The sequence below is a fragment of the Sciurus vulgaris genome (genome assembly GCF_902686455.1).
Source record: "Sciurus vulgaris genome assembly, chromosome: 5".
Classification (NCBI taxonomy): Eukaryota; Metazoa; Chordata; class Mammalia; order Rodentia; family Sciuridae; genus Sciurus; species Sciurus vulgaris.
Window position 1 is genome coordinate 176096713 of NC_136465.1, and position 19275 is coordinate 176115987.

The following is a 19275-nucleotide window of genomic DNA, read 5'->3' on the forward strand; positions in this document are numbered from 1 at the left end:
CATTTGCGGAATCATACATTCACATAGGGTGATGATGTTTGATCATTCCGTTATTTTTTTCCTTCCCCCACCCCTCCCACCCCTCTTTTTCCCTCTATACAGTCCCTCCTTCCTCCATTCTTGCCTCCCTCCCACCCCCATTATGTGTCATCATCCCGCTTATCAGTGAGATGATTCACCTTTGGATTTTTGAGATTGGCTTATCTCACGTAGCATGATATTCTCCAATTTCATCCATTTGCCTGCAAATGCCATAATTTTATTATTCTTTATAGCTGAGTAATATTCCATTGCATATATATACCACAGTTTCTTTATCCATTCATCAATCGAAGGGCATCTAGGTTGGTTCTACAGTCTGGCTATTGTGAATTGAGCAGCTATGAACATTGATGTGGCTGTATCTCTGGAGTATGCTGATTTTAAGTCCTTTGGGTATAGGCCGAGGAGTGGGATAGCTGGATCAAATGGTGGGTACATTCCGAGTTTTCTAAGGAATCGCCACACTGCTTTCCAGAGTGGCTGCACTAATTTGCAGCCCCCACCAGCAATGTGTGAGTGTACCTTTTCCCCCACATCCTCTCCAACACCTACTGTTGCTTGTGTGTCTTGATAATTGCCATTCTAATTGGGGTGAGATGGAATCTTAGTGTAGTTTTGATTTGCATTTCTCTTATTACTAAAGATGGTGAACATTTTTTCATATGTTTGTTGATTGCTTGTAGATCGTCTGTGAAGTGTCAATTCATATCCTTAGCCCATTTGTTGATTGGGTTATTTGTAATCTTGGTGTAGAGTTTTTGGAATTCTTTATATATTCTGGAAACTAGTGCTCTATCTGAAGTATGAGTGGCAAAGATATTCTCCCACTCTGTAGGCTCTCTCTTCGCATTGCTGATAGTTTCCTTTGCTGAGAGAAGGCTAGTTAGTTTGAATCTATCCCAGTTGTTGATTCTTGCTTTTATTTCTTGTGCTATGGGAGTCCTGTTAAGGAAGTCTGATCCTAAGCCAACAAGTTGAAGATGTGGACCTACATTTTCTTCTATAAGATGCAGGGTCTCTGGTCTGATTTCAAGGTCCTTGATCCATTGTGAGTTGAGTTTTGTGCAGGGTGAGAGATAGGGGTTTAGTTTCATTCTGTTGCATATGGATTTCCAGTTTTCCCAGCACCATTTGTTGAAGAGGCTATCTTTTTTCCATTGAATATTTTTGGCCCCTTTGTCTGGTAAGAGAAAATTGTATTTATTTGGGTTTGTGTCCCTGTCCTCTATTGTGTACCATTGATCTACCTGTCTATTTTGGTGCCAATGCCACACTGTTTTTGTTACTATTGCTTTGTAGTAGAGTTGAAGTTCTGATATTGCGATACCCCCTATTCATTCTTCCTGCTAAGGATTGCTTTAGCTATTCTGGGTTTCTTATTCTTCCAGATGAATTTCATGATTGCTTGCTCTATTTCTGTAAGATACATCATTGGGATTTTAATTGGAATTGCATTGAATCTGTATAGCACTTTTGGTAGTATGGCCATTTTGACAATATTAATTCTGCCTATCCAAGAACATGGGAGATCTTTCCATCTTCTAAGGTCTTCCTCAATTTCTTTCTTCAATGTTTTGTAGTTTTCAGTGTAGAGATCTTTTACCTCTTTGGTTAGATTGATTCCCAAGTATTTTTTTTTTTTTGAGACTATTGAAATGGAGTTTGTTTTCCTCTTTTCCCTTTCAGCTGTTTCGTCGCTTGCGTATAAAAATGTTTTAGATTTATGTGTGTGATTTTATAGCCTGCTATTTTGCTGACTTCATTGATGAGGTCTAGAAGTTTTCTGGAGGATGTTTTTGGATCCTCTAAATATAGAATCATGTCATCCGCAAATAGTGACAGCTTAAGTTCCTCTTTTCCTATTCGTATCCCTTTAATTTCTTTAGTCTGCCTAATTGCTCTCGCTAGAGGTTTCGAGGACAATGTGAATAGAAGTGGTGAAAGAGGACATCCCTGTCTTGTTCCCATTTTAAAGGGAATGGTTTCAGTCTTTCTCCATTAAGAATGATGTTGGCCATGGCTTAGCATAAATAGCCTTTAACAATGTTCAGGTATGTTCCTACTATCCCTATTTTTTGAGCATGAAGGAGTGTTGTATTTGTCAAACGCTTTTTCTGCATCAATTGAAATAACCACATGATTCTTATCCTTAAGTCTATTGACATGATGGATACATTTATTGATTTACAAATGTTGAACCATCCTTGCATTCCAGGGATGAACCCCACTTGATCGTGGTGCACAATTTTCTTAATGTTTTGGATACAGTGTGTCAATATTTTGTTAAGGATCTTTGCATCTATATTCATCAAGAATATTAATCTAAAATTTTCTTTCCTTGATGTGTCTTTTCCTGGTTTGGGTATGAGGGTGATATTAGCTTCATAGAATGAGTTCGGTAGGGTACCCTCCTTTTCTATTTCCTGAAATACTTTGAGAAGTATGGAATGAGTTCTTCTTGAAGGTCTTGTAGAACTCAGCTGAGAATCAGTCTGGTCCTGGGCTTTTCTTGGATGGTAGGTTTTTAATGGCTTCTTCTATTTCATTGCTTGATATTGATCTGTTTAAATTGTGTATGTCCTCCTGGTTCAGTTTGGGAGGCGCATATGTCTCTAGAAATTTGTCAATGTCTTCGGTAGTTTCTCTTTTGTGGGAATACAGATTTTCAAAGTAGCTTCTCATTATGTTATGTATCTCTGTGGTGTCTGTCATGATATTTCCTTTTGCATCATGTATTTTAGTAATTTGAGTCTTCTCTCTCCTTCTTTTTATTAGTGTGGCTAAGGGGTTTGTCTATTTTGTTTTACTTTCTCAAAGAACCAACATTTTGTTTTGTCAATGTTTTGAATTGTTTCTTTTGTTTCAATTTCATTGATTTCAGCTCTGATTTTAATTATTTCCTGTCTTCTACTACTTTTGCTGTTATTCTGTTCTTCTTTTTCTAGGGCTTTGAGCTGTAATGTTAGGTCATTTAGTTGTTAACTTTTCATTCTTTTCTGAAGCGCCCCATGCAATGAATTTTCCTCTTAGTACCTCTTTCATAGTGTCCCAGAGATTTCGATATGTTGTATTGTCATTCTCATTGACCTCTAAGAATTTTTTAATCTCCTCCCTGATGTTTTCTGTTATCCATGTTTCATTCAATAGCATATTATTTAGTCTCCAGGAGTTGGAGTAATTTCTGTTTTTTATTTTGTCATTGATTTCTACTCTTAGTCCATTATGATCTGATAGAACACAAGGCAGTATGTCTATTTTTTTGCATTTCCTAAGGGCTGCTTTGTGGCATAACATATGGTCTATTTTCGAGAAGGTTCCATGTGCTGCTGAGAAGAAAGTGAATCCGCTCGTTGATGGATGGAATATTCTATATATGTCTATTAAGCCTAGGTTATTGATTGTGTTATTGAGTTCTATGGTTTCTTTGTTCGGTTTTTGTTTGGAAGATCTATCTAGTGGTGACAGCGGTGCGTTAAAGTCACCCAGAATGATTGTGTTGTGGTCTATGTGATTCTTGAAATTGAGAAGAATTTGTTTGATGTACAGGGATGCACCATTGTTTGGGGCATAAATATTTACTATCATTATGTCTTCCGGATTTATGGTTCCCTTAAGCAGTATGAAATGTCCTTCTTTATCCCTTCTGACTAGCTTTGGCTTGAAGTCCACTTTATCTGATATAAGGATGGAAACCCCTGCTTTTTTACTGGGTCCATGTGCGTGGTAGGTTTTTCCCCATCATATCATCTTTAGTCTGTGGATGTCTTTTTCTATGAGATGAGTCTCTTGCAGGCAGCATATTGTTGGGTCTTTCTTTTTAATCCATTCTGCCAGTTTATTGTCTTTTAATTGATGAGTTTTAGGCCATTAACATTCAGGGTTATTTTTGAGATATGATTTGTATTCCCAGTCATTTGGCTTATTTTTGGTTTTTTAAGTTGGCTTGGTTTTCTCCTTTGAGTGGTTTTACTCTAAGGTAGTTCCTCCCTTTGCTGACTTACATTGTTGTTTTTCATTTGCTCCTCATGGAATAGTTTGTTGAGAACATTCTGTAGTGCAGGCTTTCTATTTGTAAATTCTTTTAACTTTTGTTTATCATGGAAGGATTTTATTTCATCTTCAAATCTGAAGGTTAGTTTTGCTGGGTATAGGATTCTTGGTTGGCAACCATGTTCTTTCAGAGCTTGAAACATGTTGTTCCAGGCCCTTCTAGCTTTTAGAATCTGGGTTGAGAAGTTGGCTGCTATCCATATTGGTCTCCCCCTATATATAATCTGATGCTTTTCTCTTGCGGCCTTCAAAATCTTATCTTTATTTTGAATGTTAGGCATTTTCATTATAATGTGCCTTGGTGTGGATCTGTTGTGATTCTGTGCATTTGGTGTTCTGTAAGCCTCTTGTATTTGATTTTCCATTTCATTCTTCAGACTTGGGAAATTTTCTGATATTATTTCATTGAATAGGTTGTTCATTCCTTTGGTTTGTATCTCTGTGCCTTCCTCAATCCCAATAATTCTTAAATTTGGTCTTTTCATGATGTCCCATAGTTCTTGGAGATTCTGTTCATGATTTCTTACCATCTTCTCTGTTTGGTCCACTTTATTTTCAAGATTAAATATTTTGTCTTCATTGTCTGAGGTTCTGTCTTCCAAGTGGTCTAGTCTTTTGGTGATGCTTTCCATTGAGTTTTTTATTTGGATTATTGATTCCTTCATTTCAAGGATTTCCATTTTTTTTTTTTTTTTTTTTTTTGAGAATCTCTATCTCTATCTCTGTTTTGCTTCCTGCAGGTGCTCTTTCATCTTATTGGTATTATCATTCATTGCCTGCATGTGCTCTCTTATCTTATCCTTTGCTTCGTGAATCATCTTAATCATGTATAATCTGAAGTCCTTTTCTGACATTTCTTCTAACATACTGTCATTGGATTCTATTATTATAGAATCTAGATGTTTGGATCATCTTCTTCCCTTGTTTTTTCATGTTGTTCATGTATCTTCCCCTCTAGCAGTGCAGATCTGGGGTATTGCAGATTTCCTGCTATAGGCTTATAGTGGCCCTATAGGTTTCCAAAACCCTTTCTTTAAGGGGAGATCAATATTGGCAGTGCCCAAATCAGACACTATGCAATCCTAGACCAAATAGCCCTATGGGGACAATAACTAAATTGTCATAATAAACAGAATGAGTTAAAATATTATCTTCAATAAAACAAACAGGTTTGCAATAAGGTCTGCAGTTTCTAATGGAGGACAAAGAGGATGCAGAGGGATGTAGAATGTGGCTGTTAATGGGATAAGAAAAGATTATACAGAAGTTGTAGATAATAGAAAGGGTGAGAGTGTAATAAAAAGAAATTGGATGTTAGCATGCAAATAATGGAGAAAGAGACTCTGAGGGAACAGGTAAACAAAAGGAAAAGAGAGCAAGAAAAGTAAAGAAATAAAAACTTAAATTTTTTCTATAAGGAGAAAAAAGGAAATCTACTGTATAACAGTCATATACTAATGAAACCTCCCAGTGTTCAGTAGCCTGATGCATGAGGGGTACCTGACAATGAGCTTCAAGCCTCCAGCAGGCGTCTCAGGATGGGATTTGTCCCACCTAAAGATCATTGCAATGGCTTCTAGGATTATCCAAGATGGCCGCTCTGACTTTGAAATGTGTTGGCAAATGGAGAGCTGCCGCTCAGGGGAGCTGGAGGTCCTGGAGGTGGGATGTGGTTGGTCAGGCAGGGGTCCCGGAGGCCCGGTGTGTTTGGTGTGGTTGTGGGATCCTGGAGGCTGGGTGCAATCAGTCGGTCTGGGGTCCCGGTGATAGGGCGCAGTCAGTTGGTCTGGGGTCCTGGCGGCAGGGAGCAGTCAGTCGATGTGAGGGCCCCAGAGGCAGGGAGTGATTGGTTGGGCTGAGGGATCCTGGAGACGGGGCTCAGTCAGTCCAGCCAGGGGTCCTATGGGGCCTGGCTGTTGTCTCAAAATGGCAGCAGCCACGTGTAATCAAACCTGCAGGACAGAGAACTTCCAGGCAACAGCAGGCAGCTGGTGCTCCACTGGTGGTCAGCGATCAGTTTGCTGACTGTTGTCGGACGATCGGGAGGTGCACCTCGTGTGTTGGGTGATGGATAGGGGTAAGGCAGGCGATGCACAGGCGAGAGGCAGGCAAATGGCAGATGTAGATGCCTGACAGTGAGCAATCTGCTCTCAAAAAAGGCATCGATATGCTGGCAGACTGCAGGTCATCACAGCAGACAAATGGGGTAAACACCAGAGAATCAATATGCAGCCAAAACTGCCTCACCGAGAAACAGATATCCTCTGCTTGAAACCCAAGTTATGGAGCAATGAGGAACGCAACCTCCCTCTATTTCATCATCTTGGATCCTCTACCACTTTTCATTTTGAGAGAAGGTCTACCTGAGTTACTGAGGCTGGCTTTGAACTTGTGATCCTCCTGCCTCAGCCTTCTGGGTCTCTGGGACTGTAGGTATCTGCCTGTGTCTGACTTTTCCCCTACACTCGAGTTTGAAGGAGATATTAGGTTGTAATTAGAGGTGGTGAAAAGAGTTTCTTACAGGACGTGAGAGGCGCACTGCATGTTAGGTTGGAATTTGGGCAACTACAGGAGGGAGAGCAGAGCAACTGAGGCAAGGGGCAGTGCGCCACACCGGGACCAATCAAACGGGCAGGACAACTCCACTGACCCTTACCTCCATCTGTCACTCAGCAGGACCCCACCCACGCGGGCCTATAAAGACCCTGGGCAGCTGGGACCACGTGCGATTTTCTCAGGCTCCCTACCCTGACCTGTTCCCTGGGGGGCTGGGAATTTCACCAGGGAGCCAAATTCCAATAAAGCTTGCTTCGGCCACTTTCTGTCTGATTTTATTTGGCCACTAGCCATGCCCCCGAGCTGGCATTTGGTGCCGAAACCCGGGAGGTTTTTTGGCTTCCCCCATTGGGGTTGAGGTCCACAACCTCCCTCAGAAGAAACAGGAGATTGCGTTCCATTCTGCTCAGCTCAGCTCTGTTCTGCTCCATCCCGTTTCCCTTTATCTGGCATCGGAGGGGGTAAGTTCCCTGGGGTTTTTCCCACTTGCCTTTCCAATCTTTACCCTCCAATCTGACGGGGTCTGTCCGTTGCATGTGCCAAGATGCCCCGGCCTGCAGTTAGCCCCCCGTTTCCGTTCTGACCCCCAAAATTCAAAAGTTGTTTTGGTTTTTGGCCCATCTGCCATTTTTCTGGTGTACACAAGCTAAAATTGGGACGCCTTTTTCTGCTCCTGTACATCCATCTGGGTAAAGTTGGAGGGCTAATGGGAAATACTGGTAGCTCATTGGACCCCAAAACTCCTTTGGGCTGTCTCTACTGTAATTTCACTAACCTGGGACCCCCTCCTATTCGACCGTTGCCTGGCCTCAGTATGTTTTAGATCACTAGATGGCCACCAAAGGGCACTCACGGCCATTCACAAGCTTTTCTTTTTGGAAATTGGCACTTGCCCTGCCCCTTCTTCAACCTGTTCCACCACCCAAGTTCTCCTGGTAGGGCGGGTCCCAAACCCCGCCCCCTCCATGCTCTGGCCAGAATCCCCTCCTCTTCCTGTCCTTCTCCTGCACCCCCCACCCCCTCCCCCCGCGGAGGCAGCTCCTCCTCCTCTTCCTCTTCAGACCCTCCCACCTCCCCTCCTCCTCCTCCTCCAGAACATCCCTCCACCCACTCTGTTCCCTCCTCCCCTGGTAGCGCTCACGCTGGATCTCATCAGACCCTCCCACCGCCTAACCCAGAGAACTTTCTCCTCCGGAAGTGGCTGGTGCAGAGGGCGTCGTGCAAGTCCACATTCCATTCTCACTCCAAGATCTTTCCCAGATTGAGAAACGCTTAGGATCTTTCTCTGCTGACTCCTCTACTTGTATTAAGGAATTTAGATTATCTTTCCCAGACTTATGATCTCATTTAGCATGTCTTTCTTCTGCTCTCACCCCAGACTAAGACCTGCATCCAACAGGCACCACAAGATCTGGCTGATCAAGTCCACCTAACAGACATGATTCTCCCCACAGGTGCAAAAAAAAGCCTTTTACCAGAACTCCAACAAAGTAATGATTAATGGCCCTGTCATTTTTCCAGGACTCTTGTTTTGTTTTGTTTTGTTTTTTGTTCTTAAATTCTATATTTTTTGAGTTCATAACATTGATGTTTTGATCAGTCCTATTTTTATTGAACTAGAGTGTTTAAGTATCTGTTACATGGCAATGGAAATCTCAGCTATGAAAAATACAAGTCATTTGTTTTTGTGTTATGTCTATATTGTGTTGTCTATTTTGTGTCCAAAAATTGTGTACATGTCATGACTTACCTCACGTGTCTCCAGGTGGTCAAGTTTAAAAATGTTAATTGATCTTAATCATTTGTTTCTAGAACTTGTCTCCAACAGAAAAGAGACCACAAATACGTTCAATATACCTATCTGATATCTTGGATTTTACAGTAAAATAAGGATTTCACATGTGTGTGATTACTCAAATGTGTTTCTTGGAAACATCTAATTGATTTACAGGGTGTTGTCACTGGCCTCCTTGTGCAACCTACCAGACCTTCCTACAGAGTGGTGGCATCTCTCCAAGTAGCTTGATTCTGCCATTCATGGGTGGCTACCATGTCTCTGAGCACTGGCTGCAGCAGCTGAATTAACTAAGGAAGCTCTAAAACTCACCCTACTCCAACCAATAATGGTGTTTTCCACCCATCGACTGCAGGACCTCGTAAGCCATAAATCCCTTCACTCCCACAGGTGCTTGAGGCCCTGTGTTCACCTAGTGAAGACTTCTTTACCCACTCCCCTCACCTGACCTAACCATTTTTGTAGATGGCATTTCCATGCTTGGTCCTGATGGACGCCGTAGAACCGCTTATGCAGTAGTCACCACCGCCTCAGTTCTGGAAGCCAATTGCCTTCGAGAAGGGGCCACTTCCCCAAAGGCCGAACTCTTTGCTCTGATTAGGGCTCTAATTCACCCAAAGGTAAACAGGTCAACATCTACACAGATTCCAAACACGCCTTCTTGATTGCTCACTCACATTCGGCTATTTGGAAGGAGTGGGATTTTTCACCACAAAGTCATCACCAGATAGGAAAGAAAAATGGACGTTTCTAAGTAGGGAATATATTCAGAAGAAGGGAAAAGAAAATGTTTCTGGGTAAGAAAGTCTTTGTGTGATAAAATACATGAGGGTTTAAATAAGTGCTTATAAAGTCTGTGTGTAAGTAAAGGGCAAATGTCAACAAGTTTGCATATAACTAAGTTGGTTATATGCACGTGAAACAATCAGTTAAAGCTATTTAAGGATTTTCCTAAGGCCATACTGATGTACTGATATAAAGCAAAGTTTAATCTATATGTTAAAATGTTGTACAAAGATTTCTTCAAAAACACTAATTTACCCTTGACATTGTGTCTGTTAAGTTTTATTCTTTATAAACTTCTTAAAATGACATTTAAGAGTGTGATGTGTGATAGCAAAAAATGGGACAACAGTGACTGAAATTGGGTCTCTGATGACCTCACGGCTGTGGCATGCCTGGTGCCTGGGAGTGTTCCTGTGCAGGGGCACAAGATGCCTGGCTGCTGTGCAGTGCCCTCCCGGGGGAGGCTCTGTGCAGGAGTCCTATCAGCTCTGACGTTGATCTCAGGCACACAGCTCTTGGGCAGGAAGAAATTCTTTTGCTAGATAACCAGTGTTTCCTTAGCTCCCTTCTCTGGTTCCTGCCCATCTTACAGTAACTTTGGACAGTGGACTTCCTTGAGAGCTACACAGAGCTCCTAACATCGCACTTTGCAGCTGTGAAAAAGTTACATAGATGTCCTCGTCTCTGTAACTTTCCTGAAAACAAAGAATAATGCTTACATAGTCTTTAACCTGAAAATTAAGACATATAAATAAAGATTGCTGGTGTAACTCTTTACATCTGCATTTCCATCAGAGAACAGAGCTCCGTCTGATCTCAGCTTAATCTACAAAATCTTTATTTTCTAATCCTCTTTTGCCCCTCACTGAGCTTGAGAATTTGGTCATGCTAATCATAGCAAAAGAGGCAAAAATTAACTTCAGAATTAGAACATTTTACCTAAAATTTGTGAAGAGCCCTGAGATAGGTCTCTGCCTTACCCTGCTGCATGTTAGAATGGCTCCAAAGTAAGCCAGACTTTAACTCATTTAAAGTTATGTTCAAAGTTTGATGTTTGTTGTGAAGATTACTGTGATCTCAAACAGGGGATATAATGAGTAACTCAGCCAAAATTTAAGATAGCTATTGCACAAACTGAATGTTTTACTGTTGGTGATTCCATTTTGTATTTTTCTTGTAAACTCTAACTGTTGCCTGATTAATTTTTTGCAGAAGTACTGCTTCAAGAGCAAACGCCATAGCTTAACTTGAAATAGTAAGGCATCACCGATAGGACAGATAACGTAGACCCCAATTAGATAAAAGGGGGGGGGTGAATATCTGTAAAGTCATAGACATTGAAATTAAAGCCCAGTAGTCTTACTTTATGACTGGTGAGACTGACTTGCTGGATGGTTAAGATCAAATTTAGAAATTGATTGAATACAGAGAGCCAAGAAAAGCCAATATTTGGCTCTTGCCCTGAGTCAGCCTGAATCTAGGGAACAAGAACTTCTCTAAGGAGCTTTGAAACTCTGGGCCACACAACCTCCTGCTCAGGGAGATTGATGAGACCACTGGAGGATGAAAACACAATCAGTGCACCTGCTGCAAAGGAGGTTCATTGGGAAAGGGAGACATCCCTGATGCTTCCAAGGGAAGCCACCTTATTCAGGAGACCATGCCTAATGGACAGGAAGCTGTCCGTTAAGAAGCTGCTCTTAAGTTCTCTACAAGTGACCCCTGTGGGAACTCAGCTGACTCTTAACAGACAGGATCAGGTCAATTTGACCAGCTTGGTCTTAAACACCTAGCAAAACAGTTAAAACTGAAATATAGCCATTCTTGGGCATTTAAAAGAAATAATAGTTAAATGCAATCTAGATCTACACTTGTGTTGACCCCCCTAGAATAAATAAAGACTGGAAGCTACAAGAGAGAGATTCTTAGCAGATGTACCTGCTAACTATCAACAGAAACTGCCAGATTCAGGAGTTTTGGGTCAGTTTAAGGCCTACAGATCCTCCTAAGCTACATAGGTAGGCTTAATCTATTCTTGCTTAGTATGATTATCTAAGTTACAGGAATATAGAGAGCTCTACTAAACACAGGTTATACCATCAAGAGGACTTGGCTATGCAGTCACTGCCACCCAAAAGCTAGGACAGCAACTCCAGAAGGCAGTAGAGGCATCTGCTGCCCCCCTGACATCCCTGCAAAGATGAATAACATTTATTGCTCAAGTTTCCTTGCAGAACCGTCGAGCACTAGATCTGCCAGCAGACAAAGGGGGAACATGCCTCTTCCTAAGAGAAGAATGTTGTTGCTGCATCAGTGAAACCGGTCTAATGGGAAAAAAATGTTGAAACTCTCAGATGTCTAAATAAAAGGCTGAAGCAAGAAGAATCAAATGACCCCCGGCCAGGATGGCTGAACTCCACTCGTGTCACCTGGCTGACCCCCACCCTTACTCCCCTATTTGTGATAGGATTTCTGCTAATGATTGCTCCCTGTCTTCTCAGGTTTGCCCAGATCCACATGAGTGAGGCTGCCAGGGTGACATGCAACCAGATGCTCCTCCACTCTCATAGCCGCCTCCCCACTGAAATGGAACCTGAAACTTTTTCTCCCCGCAATGCCCCCTAACATGCAGGAAGTAGCCAGATAGACTCCAGCACCCCATATCACCAAAAAAGTCGGGATGTTAGGTTGGAATTTGGGCAATTATAGGAGGGAGAGCGGAGCAGCTGAGGCAAAGTGCAACACGACACATGGCAACCAATCAAATGGGCAGGAAAACTCCACTGACCCTTACCTCCAACCTGTCACTCAGCAGGACCCCTGCCCATTCCGGCCTATAAAGACCCCGGGCAGCCTGAGCCATGTGCAATTTTCTCCAGCTCCCTACCCTGACCTGTACCCCGGGGGGCTGGGAATTTCGCCCGAGAGCCAAATTCCAATAAAGCTTGCTTCAGCCACTTTCTGTCTGATTTTATTTGGCCACCAGCGGTGTCCCTGAGCTTACACTGCAAACCGTTCACAAAGCAGAGCCTCCCAGCAGGGACAACAGGGCTTCTAGGGGGGAAACTGCACGTTCACATGCCCCATCCTGCAGAGCTGGTGCATTAGTGAACATGCTCAGTTCAAGGTCACACATCACATGTTCGGAAAAATGGTGGGCTGGTTCGCTTCTATGGGGAATGTTGTACTGTGATGAGCACTGTTTACTGAGGTCACCTGAAAAGATTAGTCAGTGACTCAATGATTCCTTGACTGGTTCCTTGCAAGTTTCTACGGCGGGCCTAATGGGAAGCAGAACCCCTTAGGAAGACCCGGAGTCCCAAAGCCAGCGCATGGCACTCAGCGAGTCCGGAACCTTGGGTGGGAACGAACACACCCTCGTCTCTCACCCTCGGGTCTTACTGGACTTTGTAAGACTGGGCAACAAATCCCTCTGCCGCCCAAGGGACTTCCAAGTCTTTTTCTTCCACAAAACTGAGTGAGTACCAAAATGATTTTGCAGCTGATACGTCAAGAAACAAATTAGTTTTCTTGACTGATTACTGTGTGATTTTTACATAATTGAGTGACCCTGCAATGACAAACTCCCCACTCTGACCCCCTTGTTTGAGTTTTTTCTCACCATTTTTGCCACATAAAAATAAAATATGAAAGGAATTGATGTTGAACTCATATAATATGAAGCTGCTCCCCACCCTTTACACTGCAGTCATTTCCCCGCCTCCCAGCTTACGACCTAGCTTGTCAGTCTGTGGACATCCTAGCCAGCCACTGGTTCATCAGTCAGCCTGCGCGTCGCCTTCTCGTTATGGTCCCCTTACCCGCGAATTCCACTGCTTCAGAATGGCTCCCCGCCATTTTCTCTCTCTCCTCCTCGCTTTCATGCTTTCCCCTCCTGCTTTTCACTCTCTCTTGCACACACGCTCTCTCTCTCTCTCTCTTCTCTCATTTTCTCTCTTACCCTGCAGGGAGACGCTTTGCCTGTTTGCTTAACAAACTCTCCTGTGTGAGTTCCTGCGTCCGGAGGGGTTTCTGGGTTCTTACATGAACCCCGCCTTATTCTAGTAATGAGGGGTGTTTGCAGATGGAGAATATTTGTGATGATAACTTGGTCCTGAAGGAAAAAAGGGTTTAGCACTTAGGGTCTTAAGATCACAGAAAAAAAATTAATTTCTATTTATTTCTGTGGCAAATAAAGATGGAATGGATAAAAGATTTTTAAGAACAAAACCTATATTTACGTGGATATAAATTACATAAGTGGAACAGGGAGATGAACTCAAGGGCAGGGCTGGGTGTGGCTCGGGGGAAAGCACTTGTCTAGTGCACACCCAGCATCATGCATTTAAAAACACAAACAGTGCAGGTAGGGTGGCCACACCTGTAACCCCAGCAGCTCAGGAGGCTGAGGCAGGAGGATCTCAAGTTCAAAGCCAGCTTCAGCAACTTAGTGAGACCCTGTTTCAAAATAATAAAGAGGTACTGGGGATGTGGTTCAGTAGTAAAGCACCCCTGGGTTTAATCCTGAGTACCAAACACACACACACCAGCTCATCTTCAATAGCAAAAAATGTTTCTTTTTTTTTTGTGTGTGTCCTTTTAAAAACCTGAGGTGCTAGGTTTCAAATCACTGGGGAATTAGATTCTGTGTTAGCTTTTTTGTCACTGTGATCAAAACACCTGACAAGAACAACTCGGAGGAGGAAACGTTTATTTGGGGCTCACAGTTTCATAAGTCTCAGTCCCTAGATGGCGGATGCCATTGCTTTGGGCCTGAGGTGAGGCAGAACATCATGGGGGAAGGGCCCAGTGGAAGGAAGTTGCTCCCCTTGTGGCATCAAGGAAGCGGTGTGTGTGTGCATCAAAGGGAAGATGCACCCTTCCAGGGTGTGTCCCATCCACCCATCTCCTCCAGCCTTGCTCCGCCTGCTTACAGCTCTCACCCAGTCATAGACCCTGGCTGGGTTGGCCCTCCCTGTGCCTGAGGGAGAGCCTGTCCCTGTCTCTCGCAGAAGAAGAAGGAAGGGAATCTGAACCGCTGGCATTGCTAAACTCCCCAGGGCTCTGTCCTTAGTTTATTTCCCTTTGTCCCATCAAGTTTTCCAAGATTTTCCACTTTTTGCAAAGCCTCATAGAAAAACCCTCAGCTCAGTCATGTGTTCAGGTCTCCATTTCCTTATGAAATGAAGGCTCTCACGTCACATTAAAAACTTACTGACATACACCCGTGTCTGTTATTCTCTCCGCCTAATTCAGAGTCCCAGCCACCAGCCTAAGACACTGCTCTGGTCTGAATTCTTGTATCTGCCCCCAAACTCATGCTGAGACTTGTGAACTGAAGTTCTCTGAAGAAGCCTCCTCTGTATTAAGAGCAGCAGACTGACCCTCACTGGCTAAAACACCATGATTGTGGAGAGAGGGAGCCTGAGAGGTCAAGAGCCAAAGTTATCTGGAACCATCTTTAGTTCCTTTTAATAGCCATTTACTGTCAACCTTCATATCTGACCCAAAACCCCCATGGCTACTAGTGAACCCCTTGGAATGTTTCGCTAAGATCCACACATCTGTAGCCTCCCTCAACCAAAAGGCTAAGCGTGCAGGGAGATAACACCCAAGTCCTAGAGAAGAGACTCCCTTGCCTGCTGCAGCCCGCCACGAAGGCCCCATCAACCTGTCTGGCAAATACATTGAGGATTTGTGATTTTCTTTTGTTCTGTTGCTTTAGAAGTTCACGTAACCTCTTCCATGGTGGAACCTGTCATGGGCCATTCCTGGGCCATGGTCACTCATAGTTAGCTCAGAATAAACAATAAAATATTACCCCATTTACTTTAAAGCAGAGGTGTTATTTTACATCAGCAAGATTAATCCCATTAAGGGCTGGGAGGTGAGGGCTAAGGGGGAGTATCAAGGTCACCCAAGGTCACCCAAGGTCACCCTCCACCCTCATGAATGATTAAGGCTGCTGTAAAGGGCTTGGGAGTGTGTTTGCTCTTCTCTTCTGACACATCAGGACAGGCTGTTCCTCTCACTTGCCCTTCTGCAGGTTGCCTTGTGAGGATACAGCAGGAAGGCCCTGACCAGGTACCAGAATCTGGTGCCTTGATCTTGAACTCTCAGTCTCCAGAACTGTGAGGAATAAATTCCAGTTCTTTACAAATTACCCAGTCTCAGGTGTTCTGTTATAGCAGCCCAAAACAGATGAAGACGGGGGAAGAAGAAACTTTATCACTTATCCTACAATATTGACAAACAGGTGGAAGAGATCACACTCTTTTAAGAGTCTTTTGAGCAGGTGCGGTGGTTGCACACCTGTAATTCCAGCTGCTAGGGAGGCTGAGGCAGAAGAATCATGAGTTTGAAGGCTACCTCCGCAACTTAGCAAGACCTTGTCTCAGAATAAAAGAAAAAGTGCTGGGGAGGTAGCTCAGTGGCGGAGCACCTGCCTGGCATGAGCCAGGTCATGGTTTGATACCTAGTACTATTAGTACTATCAAAAAAAAAAAAAAAAGTCTGGATGAGCCTGGGAGTGTTCCTCAGTGGTAGAGTGTTTGCCTGGCACGTGTAAGGCCCAGAGTAATCCCAGGCACTGCAATCAATCAATTTTTAAAAATAGTAATGAAAATAAATAAAAGGCTTTTGAAAGCCAGGAACAAAAATGTTAGAGGATGCATGCAGATGAGGGAGGAGGAAGAGGTACATACTTGGAGAGATCTTAAGAAGGAGAATCCCTGGCCTGATGGCAGCTTGGATACGGTGGTGGCAGGGGAGATGCACAAGGGAGGCCCCTGAGGCTTCTGGGTCAGGACACGGAGGTGCTGGATTGGCTGGGACTGGGAAGATGGGAGAGCCCACAGGCCGGAGGAGTGGACCCATGGCCGCGTACGCTCTTCTCTTCCATCCGTGTGCCCAGCACTACGGCTCCGGAGCGTCAGCATGGCTTCTAGGCTTCCTGCCATGTTCGGGCCTGTGACCAGCTGGCCCCTGGGGGCCTCTGGGTTTCCTTCACACTAGGACTCCCTCCTCAGGAGTCCGCCAGCAGGCCTTGCTGCCCTGCTGATTCCTGGAGCCCTTCCCTCCTCCACTTCTCCCACATGACCACCTGCTGCATCTCCACAGAGCCTTGCCCCGTCCCCAGCTTCTTCACCTGGTGTATCCAAGACCCAAGACTTTTAGCAAGGCTGCCAGAGCAGGCTAGGGAGCGTCTTCGCCAGCGTTTGCATCGCTGTGACCAAAATATCTCACAAGAACAAGGTAGAGGAGGAAAAATTTATTTGGGGCTCACGGTTTCTAGGTCTCGGTCCACGGATGGTCGACTCCATTGCTCTGGACCGAGGTGAGCAGCACATCATGGCGGGAGGGCTCAGTGGAAGGAAGCTGCTCAGCTCATGCTGGGGTCAGGGAGTGGTGGAGAGGGGACCCACAGGGAAGATGTACCCTTCCCGGGCATGCCCCCTGGTGCTCACCTCCTCCAGTCACGCCCCCCGTCTGCAGCTCCCACCCAGTCAGTCCATTCAAACTAGGACGGACTGATGAGCTACAGCTCTTGCAGTCCAATCGTTTTACCTCTGAACCTTTCTGCATTCACAGGAGTTTGGGGGACACCTCATAGGCACATCATAACAGGAAGGTTCCAGAGGAAATGTTATTGGTCCAGAGGGTTGCACAAGGCTGAGCTCAGTCCTGGATGTGCTAGCCTGGAGGTGCCCCAGCACATCTGGAAGAAACAGCAGGGGCTGTAGTTCTATCAGAGGAGACACACCCTGCAGGATTGCCGAGCGGAGGGCCCCGTGGGCATCGCTCTGTGTGGGAAACCCCTGAGCCCTGGACCTACTGATGGCTCTTGTCACACAGTAGGCAGGGGCTTGGAATCCAGACCTTGGCCAGCAGTGGCCACATCTCCTGGGTTGTCCAAAGAGCGGGGTCTTCATGGAGTATCCTGAGGGGCCTGAAAGAGGCAGGGCCTCCTGGGAGGGAGGAGCACCCACCAGCCCTGGCTACAGGAGGGTGTTGTCTATGGCGATGTAGCCTCTGGGATGGAGCAGGACTTGTCCCCCTACCTCTCTGTGACTCAGTGGGCAGCCGCCAGGTTCCCGTCCATCTCCAGCACTCACCCTGCACTCTCCCGGCACGGAACCAGGGGACTTGGGGCTGGGCACATGTACAGGACAGGGGGACATCCTGGGTCTTGGGGATAAGGGAAACCTGGGAGGATCTCATCCCTGAGGATCAGCCCTGGGTTGGAGGCCCCGGGCAGAGCAGGTGCTGAGGGCTGAACTGAGGCCCTTGTGCCTCCTCGGCGAGGGCTCCACCCCTGAGCTGCGCTCAGTCCTTTTTATTTTAATTTCATTTTGAGATAGGGTGTTTCTCAGTTGCCCCAACTGGCCTCAGACTTGAGATCCTCCTGCCCTAGTCTCCCTAGTGACTGGGATTACAGGTGGGCTCCATGGTGCTCAGTTTACCACAAGTTTTAAAAGAAAAAATTTGTGAACGGACTTGGAAGCGGGACACTAGGAGAAGGCTGAGGGGGTGGGGCCAGGTTGAGACAGGATGAGCCGAGTTCCCCACCTGAGGCCCACAGTGAGGGCTGGGAAAAGCTGGGCAAGCTGCATGGAGGTGACGGTCTAGCTTGAGCCTGGGCGCTCTGAGGTCAGCAGTGGGCAGGGCGATTCTCCCGCCCACCCTAAATCTCACGCCTACTCCCTTCCAGTCCACGATCAAAATTCTCCAGTTCTCCCACTCACCAAAAAGTCTCCCTGTGGAGGACCCAGACATCTGGCAGACTGGTTGGGAATCTACGGGCCCCCGAGCGGCAGCCAGGGCCCTGGGTGCTGGGCTCTGTCACTGGGTGAAGGCTGCTGGCACTTGCATGTCCAGCAGCACAGGGAAGAGGCCTGGGGGCAGCTGTGTTCTATAAAGTTATCGCATACCATGAAAATTAATACCAAATCATCGCTCCTAGGGAAGGGACGAGTTCAGGTTTCTGCAAGCCTCTGGTCCCAACATGACCTTGTTTGAAGTAGTTTTTGTTTGTTTGCTTTGTTTTGCTCCCTGTGGAGGGACCCCAGGGCTTGGTAAATGCTAAGCAAGTGATCTACCACTGAGCCTCACCCCCAACAGCTCCTATTTTAAATGTGTGTTTTCTGCTTAAACACACCGTACTTGACATGTGCTGATTTATTAGCATTGAACTCAAGGTGAGGAGCACTCTCTCATGCCTGAATGAAGCTTATTTATCCACAGATTTTCTCAGTGAGGCACATCACAGCCTTCTTGCACTTGGTAACATTAGGTGGCACTTCTGTACTATACTTGGGGGCTATTTTATTTTACTTGTGGGTGCGGTACCAGGAATTGAACTCAGGGGCACTCAACCACTTAGCCACATCTCCAGCCCGATTTTGTATTTTATTTAGAGACAGGGTCTCACCAAGTTGCTTAATTGTCTGGCCATTGCTGAGGCTGGCTTTGAACGTGTGATTCTCCCATCTCAGCCCCCTGAGCTGCTGGGATTACAGGCGGGCACCACCTTGCCTGGCTTGGGGGCTATTTTAAACAGCAAAGTCGCCCTCGATGTGAAAAACATGGCACCAAATAAAACATGAAACGGACATGCATGTGGAGTAGAGAACCCAAACAAGAAGGCTCAGCGTTTAGCCTGGGAATGGCAAAATCGGGCCAAATGTTTATGCTGCTCTGTGCATGTCCACTGATGTTTACAAAGGAGCCACAAGTATTGATTTTGGAGTTACAATTAAATTTCAGCCAAGAGGCAAATTTGTAAACACAGAACCCACTGATCATAAGGGCCAACCAGGGCATTTGCTTCATCCTGAGTTGGCCTCTCCTTCTCTGTGTCTTCTTGTCTCTGTGTCAGTGGCATGACCATCTCCTGCCCAATGGATTAACAGTAGCAAGGATTTATGAGGCATATGATGAGTCAGGTAGATCCACCCCTGACATTTGCAGAGCTGAGAACAAGAGACTTAGGGTTGACCAACTGTCCAGCTTATCCAGGACTGAAAAATTTTCCTGGCTGCAGGAAC